We start from the raw sequence: 20,531 nt of genomic DNA on the forward strand, positions 1-20,531 counted from the left end.
AGTAAACTGACCCGATCATATGCTACTTTCATTGTTTGGGTCTCGTCCATCACATCATTGTCCTAATGATGTGATCCCGTTATCAAATGACAACTCATGTCTATGGCGAGGAAACCTTGACCATCTTCGATCAACGAGCTAGTCCTTTAGAGGCAGTGTGTTGTCTATGTATCCACACATGTCTATGGCGAGGGACAGTGTGTTGTCTATGTATCCACACATGTATTTGAGTTTCCAATCAATACAATTCTAGCATGGATAATAAACGATTATCATGAACAAGGAAACATAATAATAATAATTTTATTATTGCCTCTAGGGCATATTTCCAATAGTCTCCCACTTGCACTAGTGTCAATACTATAGCTTACATCACTATGTGATTTACATTGTAATGAATCTATCACCAGTACAGTTATGGTGTTGATCATGTTTCGCTCGCGGAAGAGGCTTAGTCAACGGGTTTGCAAAATTCATATACGTGTTCACTTTGCAAATATTTATGTCCTTGTTACTGCAACAAAAGACCTTCCAACAGCGTCAGAAACGTACTACGACACCAGGAATCCTTCTACTACGGCTACGCCTTAAGGGACTTCCTAGGCAAATATGCAAAGGATTTCCCCCGTGGCCTTGGAGCCTTGCGTTGGTGTTCCGTCGAAGCGGAAAGGGTGATGTAGCGCAGCGGTGGTAAGTATTTCCCTCAGCTTGAGAACCAAGGTATCGATCCAGTGAAGGAGTATCACAAGTGCCTGCACAAACACAAAAAGCTTGCTCCCAACGCTATAAAGGGGTTGTCAATCCCTTATAGATTGTTCGCCAAGTGAGAACTGAAAGCAACAAAGTAACAAAGCAAAGTAAAAGCGAAAGTGGAAACGGTAGGTGTGAATAGACCCGGGGGCCGTAGTGTTTACTAGTGGCTTCTCTCATGAAAGCAAATAGACGGTGGGTGAACAAATTATTGTCGAGCAATTGATAGAACCGCGCAAAGTCGTGACATCATCTATGGCAATGATTATATCTATAGGCATCACGTCCAAAACAAGTAGACCGATACTTTCTGCATCTACTACTATTACTCCACACGTCGACCGCTATCCAGCATGCATCTAGTGTATTAAGTCCAAAAGAACAGAGTAACGCCTTAAGCAAGAAGACATGATGTAGATGGACAATCACATATCCACGACAAAGCCCACCTTGTTACCCTTGATGGCAACTACACGATGTGTGCCTTGCTGCCCCTACTGTCACTGGGAAAGGTCACCACACGGTAAGAACCCAAAAGCAAGCACTTCTCCCATTGCAAGAATCATAGATCTAGTTGGCCAAACAAAACCCAAGACTCGGAGAGACTTACAAGGATATCAAATCATGCATATAAGAAATCAGCCAAGACTCAAATATATATCATAGATAATCTGATCACAAATCCACAATTCATCGGATCTCGACAAACACACCGCCAAAGAGGATTCCATCAGTTATATCTCCATGAAGATCATGGACAACTTTGTATTGAAGATCCAAGAAAGAGAAGAAGCCATCTAGCTACTAACTACGGAACTGTAGGTCTGAAGTGAACTACTCACGAGTCATTGGAGGGGCGATGATGTTGATGTAGAAGCCCTCCAACTCCAAAGTCCCCTCTGGAAGGGCACCGGGAAGGGTCTCCAGATGAGATCTCGCGGAAACGGCAGCTTGCAGCAGCGGAAAAGTATTTTCGTGGATCCCGTGGATTTTTTTCTGTATGTTAGGGAATATATAGGCGAAGGAGCTAGGTCAGGGGGGCGCCAGGGAGGCCACAAGCCTGCTGCCCCCCCCCCCGCCCCCTGGTGGCGGATAGGGGGCTTGTGGGCCCCATGTAGCCCTCCTGGCTTGGCCCTCAAGCCCCCTGATCTTCTTCCGTTCGGGAAAAATTTATTTCGGGGATTTTTTTTCGTTTGGACTCCGTTCCAAAATCAGATCTGAAAAGAGCCAAAAACACACAAAAAACAAGAACTCGCACTTGGCACTGAATTAATAAGTTATTCCCAAAAAAGATATAAAAGGTACATAAAACATCCAAAGATGACAAGATAACACCATGAAACCATCAAAAATTATAGATACGTTTGAGACGTATGAAGCATCCCCAAGCTTAACTCCTCCTCGTCCTCGAGTAGGGAAGTGATAAAGAATGAATTTTTGATGCTTTCATGCTACCTAGCATAGATGTCCTTTGTAACTCCTCTTATGTGACGTGAATGTTCAGATCCATTAGATTCAAAACAATAGTTTGCTATTGACGTGGAAACAGTAATAATTCAAGCAAACTAGCAAGGTAATCATGAACTTTCAAAATAACAAGGCCAAAAGAAAGTTATCCCTACAAAAGCATATAGTCTGGCTATGCTGTATCATCATTGCACAATGAATTTAAATCAGGCACAACCCCGGTATTGGCCAAGTAATTGTTTTACACCTTTACTTTCTCAAACCTTTTCAACTCTCACGCAATACATGAGCCTGAGCCATGGTTTAAGCACTATAAGTGGTGTGGAGTTTGGTGGAGGTTGCAAGACAAAAAAAAAGGAGAAGATGGTCACATTAACTAGGCATATCAATGAGTTGTGGAGATGCTCATCAATAGATGTCAATGTGAATGAGTAGGGATTGCCATACAAATGATGCACTAGAGCTAAGAGTTTGTGAAAGCTCTTAAAGAAAACCATTGGGTGTGCATCCAACTTGCTTGCTCACGAAGACCTAAGGCAATTTTGAGGAAGCCTATCATTGGAATATACAAGCTAAGTTACGTAATAAAAATTTCCCACTAGCTATATGGTGGTGACAAAACGAGAGACTCTCAATCATGAAGATCATGGTGCTTAATATGCACAAGTGTGGAAAAGTGGTAGCATTGTCCCTTCTCTCTTTTTCTCTCTTTTTTGGAGGGGCTCTTTGGCCTCTCTTTTTTGGTGGGCATCTTTGGCCTCTTTTATTTCCTCACATGGGACAATGCTCCATCAATGGTTATCATCACACTTTCAACTCGAAACTTAGAGCAACGATGACTCTATATGGAATGCCTTCGGTAGTGTACCGTGACAATGATCTAGCATGGCATAGACATTAATGGAAACATCATGCTAGCTATCGTACGATCATGCAATGGCAATATAGAAGTGGTGGCAAATGTCATGGTGGTAGTTGCATAGCAATATATCTCGGAATGACTTTGAAAAAGCCATAGTAGGTTGGTATGGTGGCTGTTTTGAGGGAGGCTAATGGTGGGTTTTGTGCACCGACGAAAGTTGCACGACACTAAGAAGATAGTGATGGTGGAAGGTGAAAGTGCATATAAACCATGGACTCAACATTAGTCATGAAGAACTCATATACTTATTGCAAAAGTTTTATTAGTAATCTAAACAAAGCATTCAACGCATACTCCTAGGGGAAGGGTTGGTAGGTATAAACCATCGCGCGATCCCGACCGTCACGCAAAGGATGACAATCAAAAGACTAATCATGCTCAGACTTCATCACATAGCGGTTCACCATACGTGCATGCTACGGGAATCACTAACTTCAACACAAGTATTTCTAGATCCACAACACCTTACTAGCATAACTTCAATATTACCATAACCACAACTCAAAACTAATTGAGATGAATCAAACGTCTCTAACTATTCAATGCACATGAAGGTGGAAGTTTTCGTATCGTTTTGCATAACTACCCCTTTTGAGACTACTTTCAAAGCATAGATGAACTACCAAGCCAGGCATCGCTGTGCTCTAAAAGATATAAGTGAAGCACATAGAGCAAAAGTATCTAACTCAAAAGATATAAGTGAAGCACATGTGAGCTGAATTGTCTACCAAAGGATATAAGTGAAGCTCGACAAAATCACGGTGAGTTCATGTCTCTCTCTCTAGGTGTGCAGCAACGATGATTGTGACACAATAAAAAAATAAAAGACTCCTACGATACAAGACGCTCCAAGCAAAAACACATAACATGTGGTGAATAAAAATATAGCCCCAAGTAACGTTACCGATGGATTGAAGACGAGAGAGGGGATGCCTTCCCGGGGCATCCCCAAGCTTAGGCTTTTACGATATCCTTGAATCTCTTGGGGTGCCTTGGGAATCCCCAAGCTTGAGCTCTTGCCACTCTTTATCTCTTTGTCCATAAGAACTTCACCCAAAACTTGAAAACTTCACAACACGAAACTTAAACAGAAACTCGTGATAACAATAGTATGAGAAAGCAAACCACCACTTCCTTAGTTACTGTAGCAAACTTAAATTATACTTACGCTAATGTTGGGTTACTGTATTTTCAATCTTACATGGCTAATACCCCCCGATACTATCCATAGTTTCATCAAAATAAGCAACCAACACAACAAAAACAGAATCTATTAACAGCAGACCAATATGTAGCAATCTGTATATTTTGTATACCTCTGGTACTTCAAAAATTCTGAAAACTTACGACACTCTGAAGAATTTGCGTAGCAATCAGCAGCAAAAAGAATCAGCTCAAAATCTGTTACTGAAAAAAAATTAAAATTCTTTTCGTGAGCAGAAAGTTTCTGTATTTTCCAGCATGACCAAACAATCATCCCCAAGACTAATGATAATGGTTTTGCTTGGCACAAACTCAAAAAGAAACACAAAAAACACAATCATAACAGAATTCTGAATGTGTGGAAAACATAAAACAGAAAGAAAAAGGATAGATTCGTTGGGTTGCCTCCCAACAAGCGCTATTGTTTAACGCCCTTAGCTAGGCATTCAATGATGCTCTCACAAAAGACAAGAATTGAAGCACAACGAGAGCATCCTAAAGCATGTGAAAATCACATATAAGTCTAGCATACTTCCTATGCATAGGCATTTTATACGAAAACAAATTGGCAAGACAACCAATAGTTACCAAATGCAAGGAAGAAGAAAGAGACAATAGCAATCTCAACATAACGAGAGGTAATTTGGTAACATGAAAGTTTCTACCAAAATCTTTTTCTCTCTCATAGTAATTACATGTGGGATCATTATCAAATTCAACGATCTAGCTATCACATAGGATATTCTTTTCATGACCCACATGCATGCAAAGTTGACGCTCTTCAAAAATAGTGCGATTATCATCTAAAGACATGACTTCTCGAAACCCACTTTCAATAATATTGCAAATATCATATTCATCTTGAGGCTTCAACAAATTTTCAAGATCAAAAGAAAAATCATCACCCCAATCATGAATATTGCAATAAGTAGGGGACATAGCAAAACTAGCATCCCCAAGCTTAGGGTTTTGCATACTTTTAGCATGATTGTCACTAATAGGATTTATAGTAAAACCATTGCAATCATGCTTTTCATCCAAGGAGCCCTCGTGAATCACTTCATAAATTTCTTCCTCACAATTTTCAGATTCACGCATCTCAAGCAAAACTCCATAAAGATAGTTAAGTGCACTCAACTCACTAGCAAATGGATCAACATAATTGGATCTCTTAAAGAGATGAGCAAGTGGATGAGGATCCATATCACTAGATTTTTAGCAAGCGAAGATGCAAGCATATTGAAGGCACATGGCACACAAGCGAACAAAAATCAAGCGCGAGAAAAGGGCGAACGAAAAAGGCAAACAAAAAAGGCAAACGAAAAAGGCAAATGAAAACGGCAAATGTGAAGTGGGGGAGAGGAAAACGAGAGGTAACTGGAAAAAAAGTAAATGCAAGAGATGAGTTTGTGAGACCTACTTGGATAGATCTCTCCTCCCCCGACAACGGCGCCAGAAATACTTCTACTACTGCAACAAAAGACCTTCCAACGGCGCCAGAAACATGCTACGGCACGGGGAATCCTTCTGCTACGGCTACGCCTTAAGGGACTTCCTAGGCAAATATGCAAAGGATTTCACCAGTTGCCTTGGAGCCTTGCGTTGGTGTTCCCTCGAAGCGGAAAGGGTGATGTAGCGCAGCGGTGGTAAGTATTTCCCTCAGTTTGAGAACCAAGGTATCGATCCGGTGAAGGAGTATCACAAGTGCCTGCACAAACAAAAAAAGCTTGCTCCCAACGCTATGAAGGGGTTGTCAATCCCTTATAGATTGTTCGCCAAGTGAGAACTGAAAGCAACAAAGTAACAAAGCAAAGTAAAAGCGAAAGTGGAAACGATAGGTGTGAATAGACCCGGGGGCCGTAGTGTTTACTAGTGGCTTCTCTCATGAAAGCAAGTAGACGGTGGGTGAACAAATTACTGTCGAGCAATTGATTGAACCGCGCAAAGTCGTGTTGTCATCTATGGCAATGATTATATCTATAGGCATCACGTCCGAAACAAGTAGAGCGATACTTTCTGCATCTACTACTATTACTCCACACGTCGACCGCTATCCAGCATGCATCTAGTGTATTATGTCCAAAAGAACAGAGTAACGCCTTAAGCAAGATGACATGATGTAGATGGACAATCTCATATCTACGACAAAGCCCACCTTGTTACCCTTGATGGCAAAAACACGATGTGTGCCTTGCTGCCCCTACTGTCACTGGGAAAGGTCACCACACGGTAAGAACCCAAAACCAAGCACTTCTCCCATTGCAAGAATCATAGATCTAGTTGGCCAAACAAAACCCAAGACTCGGAGAGACTTACAAGGATATCAAATCATGCATATAAGAAATCAACAAAGACTCAAATATATATCATAGATAATCTGATCACAAATCCATAATTCATCGGATCTCGACAAACACACCGCCAAAGAGGATTACATCGGACAGATCTCCATGAAGATCATGGAGAACTTTGTATTGAAGATCCAAGAGAGAGAAGAAGCCATCTAGCTACTAACTACGGACCCGTAGGTCTGAAGTGAACTACTCACGAGTCATTGGAAGGGCGATGATGTTGATGTAGAAGCCCTCCAACTCCAAAGTCCCCTCCGGCAGGGCACTGGGAAGGGTCTCCAGATGAGATTTCGCGGAAACGGAGCTTGCGGCGGCGGAAAAGTATTTTCGTGGATCCCCTGGATTTTTTTCTGTATTTTAGGGAATATATAGGTGAAGGAGCTAGGTCAAGGGGCGCCAGGGAGGCCACAAGCTTGCTGGCCGCTGCCCCCCTGGTGGCGGATAGGGGGCTTGTGGGCCCCATGTAGCCCTCCTGGCTTGGCCCTCAAGCCCCCTGATCTTCTTCCATTCGGGAAAATTTTATTTCAGGGATTTTATTCCGTTTGGACTCTGTTCCAAATTCAGATCTGAAAAGAGCCAAAAACACAGAAAAAACAGGAACTGGCACTTGGCACTGAATTAATAAGTTAGTCCCAAAAAAGATATAAAAGGTACATAAAACATTCAAAGATGACAAGATAACAGCATGAAACAATCAAAATTTATAGATACCTTTGAGACGTATCAGTCCTCCTCCTTGATGCAATCGCGGATGGAATTTAACCGTCGCTTTATGTGGCTGGTCCTCTTGTGAAACCTCGGTTCCTTGGCTAGAGCAATGGCACGAGTGTTGTCATGGAACAGAGTCATTGGATCCAGTGCACTTGGCACAACTCCAAGATCTGTCATGAACTCCTTCATCCACACACCTTCTTTAGCCACCTCCGAGGAAGCTATATATTCCTCTTTGCATGTAGAATTAGCTACCAAGCTTTGCTTGGAACTGCACTAGCTTACTGCACCCCCATTGAGAATATATACATATCCGGTTTGGCACTTGGAGTCTTCCGGATAAGTGTCAAAGCTTGCATCGACATAACCCTTTACGACGAGTTCTTTGTCACCTCCATAAATGAGAAACATTTCCTTAGTCCTTTTGAGGTACTTCAAAATATTCTTGACCGTTGTCCAGTGTTCCATTCGTGGATCACTTTGAAACCTTCCCGCCATACTTATGGCAAGGCTGACATCAAGTCTTGTGCACAACATTGCATACATGATAAAGCCTATGGTTGAAGCATAGGGGACTACACTCATGTTTTCTCTATCTTCTCAAATTCATTGGGCATTGAGTCTTACTCAACTTCCCACCTTGCAATACAGGCAAGAACCCTTTCTTGGATTGATCCTTTTGAACTTCTTCAAAACTTTGTAAAGGTATGTGCTTCTTGAAAGTCCTATCAAGCGACTCGATCTATCTCTATAGATCTTGATGCCTAATATGAAAGCAGCTTCTCCTAGGTCCTTCATTGAAAAACTCTTATTTAAATAATCCTTTACGCCTACCAAAAATTATATATTGTTTCTAATCAACAATATGCCATCCACATATAATATTAGAAATGCTATAGAGCTCCCACTCACTTTCTTATAAATACAAGCTTCTCCATAAACTTGTATAAACCGAAATGCTTGATCACCTCGTCAAAACGCTCATTCCAACTCTAAGATGCTTGCAACAGTCCATAATTGGATCGTTGGATATTGCACAATTAGTCAGCATTCTTTGAATCGACAAAACCTTCTGGTTGCATAATATACAACTCTTCCTTAAGGAAACCATTAAGGAACGATGTTTTGACATCCATCTACCGAATTTCATAATCGAAAAACGCAGCTATTGCTAAATGATTTTCACAAACTTAAGCATCGCTATGGGTGAGAAAGTCTCATCGTAGTCAACTAATAGAACTTGTGAAGAACCTTTTGCCACAAGTCGAGCTTTATAAACGGTGACATTACCGTCGGCGTCCGTCTTCTTCTTAAAGATCCATTTGTTCTGAATGGCCTTTCACCCTTCAGGTAATTCTTCCGAAGTCCACACTTTGTTTTCATACATGTATCCTATCTCGGATTTCATGGCCACTAACCATTTGTTGGAATCCGAGCCCACCATCTCTTCTCCATAGATCGCAGGTTCATTATTTTCTAACAACATGACTGTTAAGACAGGGTTACCATACCACTGACGAGCGGTGCGTGCCCTTGTCGACCTAGGAGGTTCGATAGCAACTTGATCCAAAGCTTCATGATCATCATCATTGGCTTCCTCTTCAACTGGTGTATGCTCCATAAAAACATCTTTCTGCATTGCGCTACTCTCTGGTTGAAGTAAAGGTTCTACAACCTCATCAAGTTCTATCTTCCTCCAATTCTTTCGAGAGAAACTCTTTCTCAAGAAATATTTTGTTTTTTAGCGATAAACGCTTTGCCTTCTGATCTGAGATAGAAGGTGTACCCAACTGTCTCTTTTGGGTATCCTATGAATATGCATTTCCCCGCTTTGGGTTCCATCTTTTTTGGCTGAAGCTTTTTGACATAAGCATCACATCCCCAAACTTTAAGAAATGACAACTTTAGTATCTTGCCAAACCACGGTTCATATGGCATCGTCTCAATGGATTTTGATGGTGCCCTATTTAAAGTGAATGCAGTTGTCTCTAACGCATAACCCTGAAATGATAACAGTAAATCGGCAAGAGACATCATAGAACGCACCATATCCAATAATGTACGATTATGATGTTTGGACACACCATTACATTGTGGTGTTCCAGGCGTAGTTAACTCTAAAAAAATTCCACATTGTCTTGAGTGATTGCCAAACTCATAACTCAGATATTGTCCTCCTCTATCAGATGATAGGAATTTGATCTTCCTATTACGATGATTCTCCACTTCACTCTGAAATTGCTTGAACTTTTCAAACGTGTCAGACTTGTGTTTCATCAAGTAAATATAATCATATCTACTCAAGTCATCGATGAAGGTGTGAAAATAACAATATCCACCGCATGCCTCAATGCTCATCGGACCGCACAATCAGTATGTATGCTTTCCAATAAGTCACTTGCTCGCTCCATTGTTTCGGAGAACGAAGTGTTGGTCATCTTGCCCATGGGACATGGTTTACATGTGTCAAGTGATTCAAAATCAAGTGACTCCGAAAGTCCATCGGCATGGAGTTTCTTCATGCGCTTTACACCAATATGACCTAAGCGGTAGTGCCACAAGAAAGTGGTACCATCATTATCAACTCTACATCTTTTGGCATCAATTTTATGAACATGTGTGTCATTTCTATCGAGATTCAATAAGAATAAACCCCTCACATTGGGTGCATGACCAAAAAATATATTACTCATATAAATAGAACAACCATTATTCTCTGATTTAAATGAGTAACCGTCTCACAATAAACAAGATCCATATATAATGTTCATTCTTAACGCAGGCACTACATAACAATTATTCAGGTTCATCACTAATCCCGATGGTAATTGAAGTGAGAGTGTGCCGAAGGCGATCGCATCAACCTTGGAACCATTTCCCACGTGAATCGTCACTTCATCCTTCACCAACCTCCGTCTATTCCGCAGTTCCTATTTTAAGTTGCAATTGTTAGCGTTGGTGAGGTAAACATCAATAACATGTTTATCACATGTACCTTGTTTGGCGTTGGCCGCCTTCTTGTAGGCCAAATACTTTGGGCAGTTCCGCTTCCAGTGAACAGTCCCCTTGCCATGATAGCACTCAGTTTTTGGCTTGCGTCCAGCCTTGGGTTTCTACACTTGAGGGGCAACAGCTTTCCCACTCTTCTTGAAGTTACCTTTCTTGCCCTTGCCATTTTTCTTGAAACTGGTGCTCTTATTGACCATCAACACTTGATGTTTCTTCTGAATTTCTGACTCAGCGACTTTCAGCATCGCAAATAGCTCGGTGACTGATTTATTCATCCCTTGCATGTTGTAGTTCATCACAAAGCTTTGTAGCTAGGTGGCAGTGATTGAAGAACTCTGTCAGTGATCTCCTCTAGCGAGAGAACGATTCCCAACTTAGCCAGATGATTGGAGTACCCAGACATTTTGAGTACGTGCTCAATAACACACCCGTTCTCCTCCATCTTGCAAGCATAGGACTTATCGGAGGTCTCATACCTGTCGACCTGGGCATTCTTCTCAACGATAAACTTCAATTCCTAGAACATCACATATGCTCCATGACGTTCAAAATGTCTTTGAAGTCCTGGTTCTAAGCGATACAAAATCGCACACTAAGCTACTGCTTAGTCATCCAAACGTGACTACGAGACGTTCATAACGTCTTCACCCGTCGGGAAGGGGGTGCATCACCTAGAGGTGTATCAAGGACATAGCTCTTTTGGGAAACGGTGAGGACAAGCCTCGGATTATAGGCCTAATCTACTAAGTTGCTCCCGTCATCTTTCAGATTATCTTTCTCTAGGAACGCATTAAAATTCTGGGGTGCTACTGTGTGAGCCATTGATCTACAACATAAATTTGCAAATAGTACTTGGACTATTGTTCAAGATAATGAGTTTAGTTAAGCATATTACTAAAAACTCCCACTCAAATTGACATTCCTCTAGTCATTCGAGTGACACATGATCCAAATCCACCAACCCAAGTCCGATCATCACGTGAGATGAGATGGTTTCAATGGTGAATAATGTTGGGGAATGTTGCATGGGAAACAAACAAAAATCTATGCACACGTAGGACCTATCCATGGTGATGATCATCTATGAGAGGGAAGATCGGATCCACATACCCTTGTACATCGCTAAGCGGAAGCGTATATACCGCGGTTGATGTAGTGGAACATATTCGCGACCAAATCGCAGTCCGTCCCGTGATCTCATCAATATCCGTCTCGCGTTCCCATCATGATCCATCCCGATCTAGTGCCGAACGGATAGCACCTCCGCGTTCAGCACACATACATCTCGATGACGATCCCTGCCTTCTTGATCCAGCAAGAGGGGCGGAGATGAGTTCTCCAAAACTACGGCATGGTGGGAGTGGTGGTGGACAATCAAGTAGGGCTTCGCCAAGCGCTGCGGAACTAATCTAGAGGAGAAAACGATCTAGAGAGAGAGAAGACAGCAGGTGGCTAATTAGGCTTAGGGCTGCCTCTAATTCCTCTAGTATATATAGGAAGGAGGGAGGGGAGGAGGCAGCCTCAAACCCTCAAGGTTTGGTCGAAATTAGAGGTGGAGGTGGAGGAGTCCACCTCCAATCCTTGTCCTAGTAGGATTCCATCTTTTCTCCTCCTTCCCTTTTTCCCTTTTTCCCTTCTTTTGCTCCTTGGCCAAAATAGGTCCTCTTGGGCTGGCCGCACCAGCCCACTAAGGGATGGTGCACCACCTTTAGGCCTATTTGTTTCTCTCCAGGGTGGGTGGCCCCTCCTGGTAAAATCCTGGAACCCATTCGTCACTCGCGGTACTTAACCGGTAAAGCCAGAAAACTTACCGGAATCCAAATGCAACTTTATTATATATCAATCATTACCCTCAGACCATTTCGGAGCTCCTCGTGACACCTAGGATCTCATCCAGGACTCCGTACAAATTTCGGTTACCAAGCACACATAACTCAATAATACTGAAACATCACCGAACCTTAAGTGTGCACACCCTGCGGGTTCGAGAACTATGTAGACATGACCTGATACACTCTCCGGTCAATAACCAATAGCGGGACCTGGATGCCCATATTGGCTCCTACATATTCTACAAAGATCTTTATCGGTTGAACCTCTATGTCAAGGATTTAGTTAATCCCGTATGTTGTTCCCTTTGTCCTTCGGTATGTTACTTGCCGGAGATTCGATCATCGATATCTCTATACCCAGTTCAATCTCGTTATCGGCAAGTCTCTTTACTCATTCCGTAATACAAGATCCCGTGACTAACTCCTTAGTCACATTGCTTGCAAGGCTTGTTGTAATGTTGTATTACTGAGTGGGCCCCGAGATCCCTCTCCGTCACACGGAGTGACAAATCCTAGTCTTGATCCATGCCAATCCAACAGACACCTTCGGAGATACCTGTAGAGCACCTTTATAGTAACCCAGTTACGTTGCGACGTTTGATACACACAAGGTATTCCTTCGATGTCCGGGAGTTGCATGATCTCATGGTCATAGGAACAGATACATTGACATGCAGAAAATAGTAGCAATAAACTAACACGATCATATGTTGCGTTCATAGTTTGGGTCTTGTCCATCACATCATTCTCCTAATGATGTGATGCTGTTACCAAGTGACAACACTTGTCTATGGCCAGGAAACCTTGACCATCTTTGATAAACGAGCTAGTCAACTAGAGGCTCACTAGGTAGAGTGTGTTGTCTATGTATCCACACGTGTATTTGAGTTTACAATCAATACAATTCTAGCATGGATAATAAACGATTATAATGAACAAACAAATATAATAATAACCAATTTATTATTGACTCTAGGGCATATTTCCAACAGTCTCCCACTTGCACTAGAGTCAATAATCTAGTTCACATCACTATGTGATTGTAATGAATCTAACACTCGTACAGTTGTGGGGCTTCATCATGTCTTGCTTGTGAGAGAGGTTTTTAGTCAACGGGTCTGAACCTTTCAGATCCGTGTGTGCTTTACAAATCTCTATTTTCATCCTATAGATGTTGATACCATGCGCCATTTGGAACTATTCCAAATGACTACTCCATTATACGAATCCGTTTACTACTCAAAGTTATCCGGATTAGTGTCAAATCTTGCATTGATGTAACCCTTTATGACAAACTCTTTTATCACCTCCATAATCAAGAAAAAGTCCTTAGTCCACTAGTTACAAAGGATAACATTTGACCGCTGTCCAGTAATCCATTCGTAGATCACTTTTGGACCCCTTGAGAGATGCATGGCAAGGTGCACATCAGGTCCGGTACACATCATAGAATACTATAGAACCTACGGCTGATGCATAGTAGACGACCTTCGTTCTTTCTATTTCGTTTGCCATGGTCAGGTTTTTAGTCTTACTCAATACTCACACCTTATAACACATTCAAGAACTCTTTCTTTGACTGATCTATTTTGAACTCCTTCAAAATCTTGTCATGATATGTATTCATTTGAAAGTTCTATTAAACGTTTTGATCTATCTCTATTGATCTCGATGCTCAATGTTCAAGTAGCTCAATCCAGATTTTCCTTTAAAAACACTTTTCAAACAACCCTATATGCTTTCCAGAAATTCTACATCAGTTCCGATCAAAAATATGTCAATGACATATACTAATCAGAAATTCTATAGTGCTCCCACTCACTTCTTTGGAAATACAAGTTTCATATAAACCTTGTATAAACCCAAAAGCTTTGAACATCTCATCAAAGCGTAATTTCCAACTCTGAGATGCTTGCTCCAGTCCATAGAAGGATCGCTGGAGTTTGCATACTTGTTAGCTTAATTTAGGATTGACAAAACCTTCTGGTTGTATCTCATACAACCTTTCCTCAAGGAAACCGTCGAGGAAACAATATTTTGACATCCATCTGCAAGATTTCATAATTGAAAAATGCAGCAACTGCTAACATAATTCCAACAGACTTTAGCATCGCTACGGGTGAGAAAGTCTCATCATAGTCAACTCTTTGAACTTGTCGGAAACATCTTTGCGACAAGTCGAGCTTTCTTAATGGTGACAATTACCATCATCGTTCGTCTTCCTTCTAAAGATCCATCTATACCTAACAGCCTTATGACCATCAAGTAGTTCTTACAAAGTCTACACTTTTCATACATGGACCCTACCTTGGATTTCTTGGCGTCCAGCCATTCATCGGCATCCAGACCTGCTACCTCTTGAGCATGCGTTGGTTTTTTTCCTTGAAGAGGAAAGGGTGATGCGGCACAGTAGCAGTAAGTATTTCCCGCAGTTTGAGAACCGAGGTATCAAGCCAGTAGGAGTATCAAGATGAGGCAACAATGTACCTGCGCAAAAACGGCAAACTTGCACCCAACGCTACAAATGGGTTGTCAATCCCTTCATGATTGATTGCAAGGTGAGATCTGAAGGCGGAAAGTGCAACAAAGTAAAAGTGTAGGGCTGAAAATATGATGTGAAGTAGACCCGGGGGCCATAGTGTTCACTAGAGGCTTCTCTCAAAATAGCAAATATTACGGTGGGTGAACGAATTACTGTCGAGCAATTGATAGAACCACCCAAAGTCAATACGATATCTAAGGCAATGATCATACATATAGGCATCACGTCCGAGACAACTAGACCTATACTTTCTGCATCTACTACTATTACTCCACACATCGACCGCTATCCAGCATGCATCTAGTGTATTGAGTTCATGACAAACAGAGTAACACCTTAAGCAAGATGACATGATGTAGAGGGATAAATTCATGCAATAAATATAAACCCCATCTTTTTACCCTTGATGGCAACAACACGATGCGTGCCTCGCTACCCCTTTTGTCACTGGGTGAGGTCACCGCATGGTATGAACCCAAAACCAAGCACTTCTCCCATTGCAAGAATCATAAATCAAGTTGGCCAAACAAAACCCACAACTCGAAGAGAATTACAAGGATATGAAATCATGGATATAAGATATCAGAAGAAACTCAAAAAAGATTCATAGATAATCTGATCATAAATCCACAATTCATTGGATCTCGACAAACACACCGCAAAAGAAGATTACATCGGATAGATCTCCATGAAGATCATGGAGAACTTTGTATTGAAGATCCAAGAGAGAGAAGAAGCCATCTAGCTACTAGCTATGAAACCGAAGGTCTATGGTGAACTACTCATGCATCATCAGAGAGGCAATGGCGTTGATGAAGAAGCCCTCCGTATCTGAATCCCCCCTCCGGCAGGGCACCAGAACGTGCCCAGATGGGATCTTGCGGCGGCGGAAAAGTATTTTCGTGGATCTTTCTCGTGGTTTTGGATTTTTCAGGGATTTATAGGCGGAAGAAGTAGGGCAGAGGAGCCACAGGGGGCCCACAAGCCAGCTAGGCGCGGGCCCCCCTAGCCGCGCCTAGGGGGCTTGTGGCCTCCCCTGGTGCCCTCTGCCTTGGTTCTCAAGCTCCCTCCGTATCTTCTATTCCGGAAAAATCTTTTCGGAGGTTTTATTCCATTTGGACTACGTTTAATATTCTCTTCTGAAAAGGGTCAAAAACACGGAAAAAACAGGAACTGGCACTTGGCAGTGAGTTAATAAGTTAGTCCCAAAAAAGATATAGAAGGCATACAAAACATCCAAAGTTTGACAAGATAATAGCATGGAACCAACAAAAATTATAGATACGTTGGAGATGTATCAAGCATCCCCAAGCTTAACTCATGTTCGTCCTCGAGTAGGGAAGTGATAAAGACTGAATTTTAGATGTGGAATGCTACCTAACATATTTCTATTTTGTAACTTCTTTTATGTGACATGAATGTTCAGATCCATAAGATTCAAAACAATAGTTTGTTATTGACATGAAAACAATAATACTTCAAGCAAACTAGCAAGGTAATCATGAAATTTCGAAATATCAAGGCCAATGAAAATTATCCCTAAAAAATCTTATAGTCGGGCAATGCTCCATCATCCCCACACAACTAATTTAAATCATGCACAACCCCGGTATTGGCCAAGTAATTGTTTTCGCACTCTTACTTTCTCAAACCTTTTTCAACTCTCATGCAATACATGAGCGTGAGCCATGGATATAGCAATATAGGTGGAATAGAATGTGATGGAGGTTGTGAGACAAAAAAGGAGGAGATGGTCACATCGACTCGGCGTATCAAAAGGCTATGGAGATGCCCATCAATAGTTATCAACGTGAAAGAGTAGGGATTAGCATGCAATGGATGCACTTAGAGCTATAAGTATGTGAAAGCTCAAAAGGAGAACTAGTGGGTGTGCATCCAACTTGCTTGCTCACGAAGACCTAGGGCAATTTTGAGGAAGCACATCATTGGAATATAAAAGCCAAGTTATATAACGAAGATTCCCACTAGCATATGGTGGTGAAAACACAAGATACTCTCAATTATGAAGAACATGGTGCTATTATGAAGCACCATTGTGGAAAAAGATAGTAGCATTGTCCCTTCTCTCTTTTTCTCTCTCTCTTTTTTTGGGCACCTTGGCCTCTTTCCATATCTCTCTCTCTCTCTTTTGTGGGCAACTTTAGCCTCCCTTTTTTTATTTCCTCACATGGGAAAATTCCCTAATAATGATGATCATCACACTTTAATTAACTCACAGCTCAATGCTTAGAACGCTGAGGACTCTATAGGAAATGCCTCCGGCAGTGTACCGGGATGTGCAACGATCTAGCTTGGCGTATGACGATGAAACATCTCGCTAGCTATCTTACAATCATGCAATGGCAATATGAAAGTGACGGAACATGTCATGAGATGGAATGGTGGGCGTTGCATGGCAATATATCTCGGAATGGCTATGAAAAGGCCATGATAGGTAGGTATGGTGGCTGTTTTGAGAAAGATCTATGGTGGTTTTGTGTACCGACGAAAGTTGCGCGGCACTAGAGAGGCTAGAAATGGTGGAAGGTGAAAGTGCATCTATACCATGGACTCACATTAGTCATGAAGAACTCACATACTTATTGCGAAAGTTTTTATTAGTAATCGAAACAAAGTGCTAAACGCATACTCCTAGGGGAAGGGTTGGTAGGTGTTAACCATCGTGCGATCCCGACCGCAACACAAAGGATGACAATCAATAAATCAATGATGCTCCGACTTCCTAACATAGCGGTTCACCATACGTGCATGTTACGGGAATCAGTAACTTCAACACAAGTATTTCTAGATTCACAACACCCTACTAACATGACTGTTAATACTACCAAATCCATGTCACAAAACTAATTGAGAGGAATCAAACTTCTCTTTCTAATCAATGCACAAGAATATGGAAGTTTTATTGTATCCTCTTTGGATGTCTATCATCTTTAGGACTACTTTCATAGCACAAGCCAACTACCAAGTTACTCAGAGAGAGCTGCTACGGCAACAAAAGTGCTTTCCCGGCAATGGCGCCAGAAATCCTTCTCTCGTCTCTTGAGCTTGCGTTGATTTTTCCATTGAAGAGGAAAGGGTGATGCAGCACAGGAGCAGTAAGTATTTCCCTCAGTTTGAGAACCAAGGTATCAATCCAGTAGGAGAATCTCGTCAAGTCCAGAGTACCTGCGCAAACACAAAAGAGCTTGCACCCAACGCTATAAAGGGCTTGTCAATACCTTCAAGGTTGATTGCAAAGTGAGATCTAAAGATGGAAAGTGCAACGAAGAAAAAGTGTAAGGCTGAAAATATGGTGTGGACTAGACCCGGGGGCCATAGTGTTCACTAGAGGCTTCTATCAAAATAGCAAATATCACGGTGGGTGAACAAATTACTGTCGAGCAATTGATAGAACCACGCAAAGTCATGACGATATCTAAGGCAATGATCATACATATAGGCATCACGTCCGAGACAAGTAGACCGATACTTTCTGCATCTACTACTATTACTCCACACATCAACCGCTATCCAGCATGCATCTAGTGTATTGAGTTCATGACGAACAGAGTAACGCCTTAAGCAAGATGACATGATGTAGAGGGATAAACTCAAACCAATAATGAAAACCCCATCTTTTTACCCTTGATGGCAACAACATGATGCGTGCCTCACTACCCCTTCTGTCACTGGGTGTGGTCACCGCACGGTATGAACCCAAAACCAAGCACTTCCCCCATTGCAAGAATCGTAGATGTAGTTGGCCAAACAAAACCCACAACTCGAAGAGAATTACAAGGATATGAAATCATGCATAAGAGAGATCAGAAGAAACTCAAATAAGATTAATAGATAATCTGATCATAAATCCACAATTCATTGGATCTCAACAAACACACTGCAAAAGAAGATTACATTGAATAGATCTCCATGAAGATCATGGAGAACTTTGTATTGAAGATCCAAGAGAGAGAAGAAGCCATCTAGCTACTAGCTATGAAATCGAAGGTCTATGGTGAACTACTCATGCATCATCAGAGAGGCAATGGCGTTGATGAAGAAGCCCTCCGTATCTGAATCCCCCCTCCGGCAGGGCACCAGAACGTGCCCAGATGGGATCTTGCGGAGACAGAAGCTTGCGGCAGCGGAAAAGTACTTTCGATGATCTCGTGATTTTTTATGGGATTTTAGGGAATATGTAGGCGCAAAACCTAGGGCAGAGGAGGCTCAGGGAGCCCACAAGCCAGGAGGGCGTGCCCCCCTGGCCGCAGCATGAGGGCTTGTGGGGTCCCTGGTGGCCCCCTGCCCGGATTCTCCGGCTTCCCGATCTTTTTCTGTTCCGAAAAAATCTTTTTGGCAGTTTCATTCTGTTGGACTCCGTTCAAAATCCTCCTCTGAAAGGGTCAAAAACATGGAAAAAACAGGACTGGCACTTAGCACTGAATTAATAAGTTAGTCCCAAAAAATATATAAAAGGCATGCAAAACATCCAAAGTTTGACAAGATAATAGCATGAAACCATCAAAAATTATAGATACGTTGGAGACGTATCAGTACTCATGGCTACATCCACCACTTTGAATGATACTCCCGAGAGCGAAGTTCTCAATTTCAAACAAATTGAGGAAGAAAACTTAAAGGACGCTTGGTATAGGATTTGCAATGCTCAGAGTAGATCTACTCATAAGCAATCCACTACCGTCCTGCTTCGCAATTTTTATGTGGGTATTTCTCCTTGGAATAGGTATATTCTTGACACCATCGTAGGTGGAAATTTCTCCTTGGAAGGGGTTGCGAGGCACGCATTGTGTTGTTGCCATCAAGGGTAAAAAGATGGGGTTTTCATCATTGGTTTGAGATTATCCCTCTTGCTTAAGGCATTACTCTGTTCGTCATGAACTAAATACACTAGATGCATGCTGGATAGCGATCGATGTGTGGAGTAATAGTAGTAGATGCAGAAAGTATCGGTCTACTTGTCTCGGATGTGATGCCTATATGTATGATCATTGCCTTAGATATCGTCATGACTTTGCGCGGTTCTATCAATTGCTCGACAGTAATTTGTTCACCCACAGTAATACTTGCTATTTTGAGAGAAGCCTCTTGTGAACACTATAGCCCCCGGGTCTACTCCACACCATATTTTCAGCCTTGCTCTTTTACTTCGTTGCACTTTCCGCCTTCAGATCTCACTTTGCAAACAATCTTGAAGGGATTGACAACCCCTTTAAAGCGTTGGGTGCAAGCTCTTTTGTGTTTGCGCGGGTACTCTGGACTTGACGAGATTCTCCTACTGGATTGATAACTTGGTTCTCAAACTGAGGGAAATACTTACTGCTCCTGTGCTGCATCACCCTTTCCTCTTCAAGGGAAAAACCAACGCAAGCAAGTCTCCGTCAACGTGTCAATTTCTGGCGCTGTTGTTTGAGAAGTAGCAAGAAGAATTCCTGGCGCCGTTGTCGGGGAGGATCAAGTCAAGAACTCATCCAAGTAAGTGTCACAAACTCATCTCTTGCATTTACTTTTTTGCCTCTCGTTTTCCTCTCCCCCACTTCTGAAAAACAAAATTTACAAAAAAAAAGATTTGCCCTTTTCTCCGTTTGCCTTTTCCGTTTGCCTTTTTGTTGCTTTAGTTGCTTGTGTTACCATGCGCCTTTAATATGCTTGCATCTTCGCTTGCTGAAAATCTAGTGATATGGATCCTCATCCACTTTCTAATCTCTTTAAGAGATCCAATTATG

The sequence above is a fragment of the Hordeum vulgare genome, chromosome 4H (assembly GCF_904849725.1).
Source record: "Hordeum vulgare subsp. vulgare chromosome 4H, MorexV3_pseudomolecules_assembly, whole genome shotgun sequence".
NCBI classification, from domain to species: Eukaryota; Viridiplantae; Streptophyta; class Magnoliopsida; order Poales; family Poaceae; genus Hordeum; species Hordeum vulgare.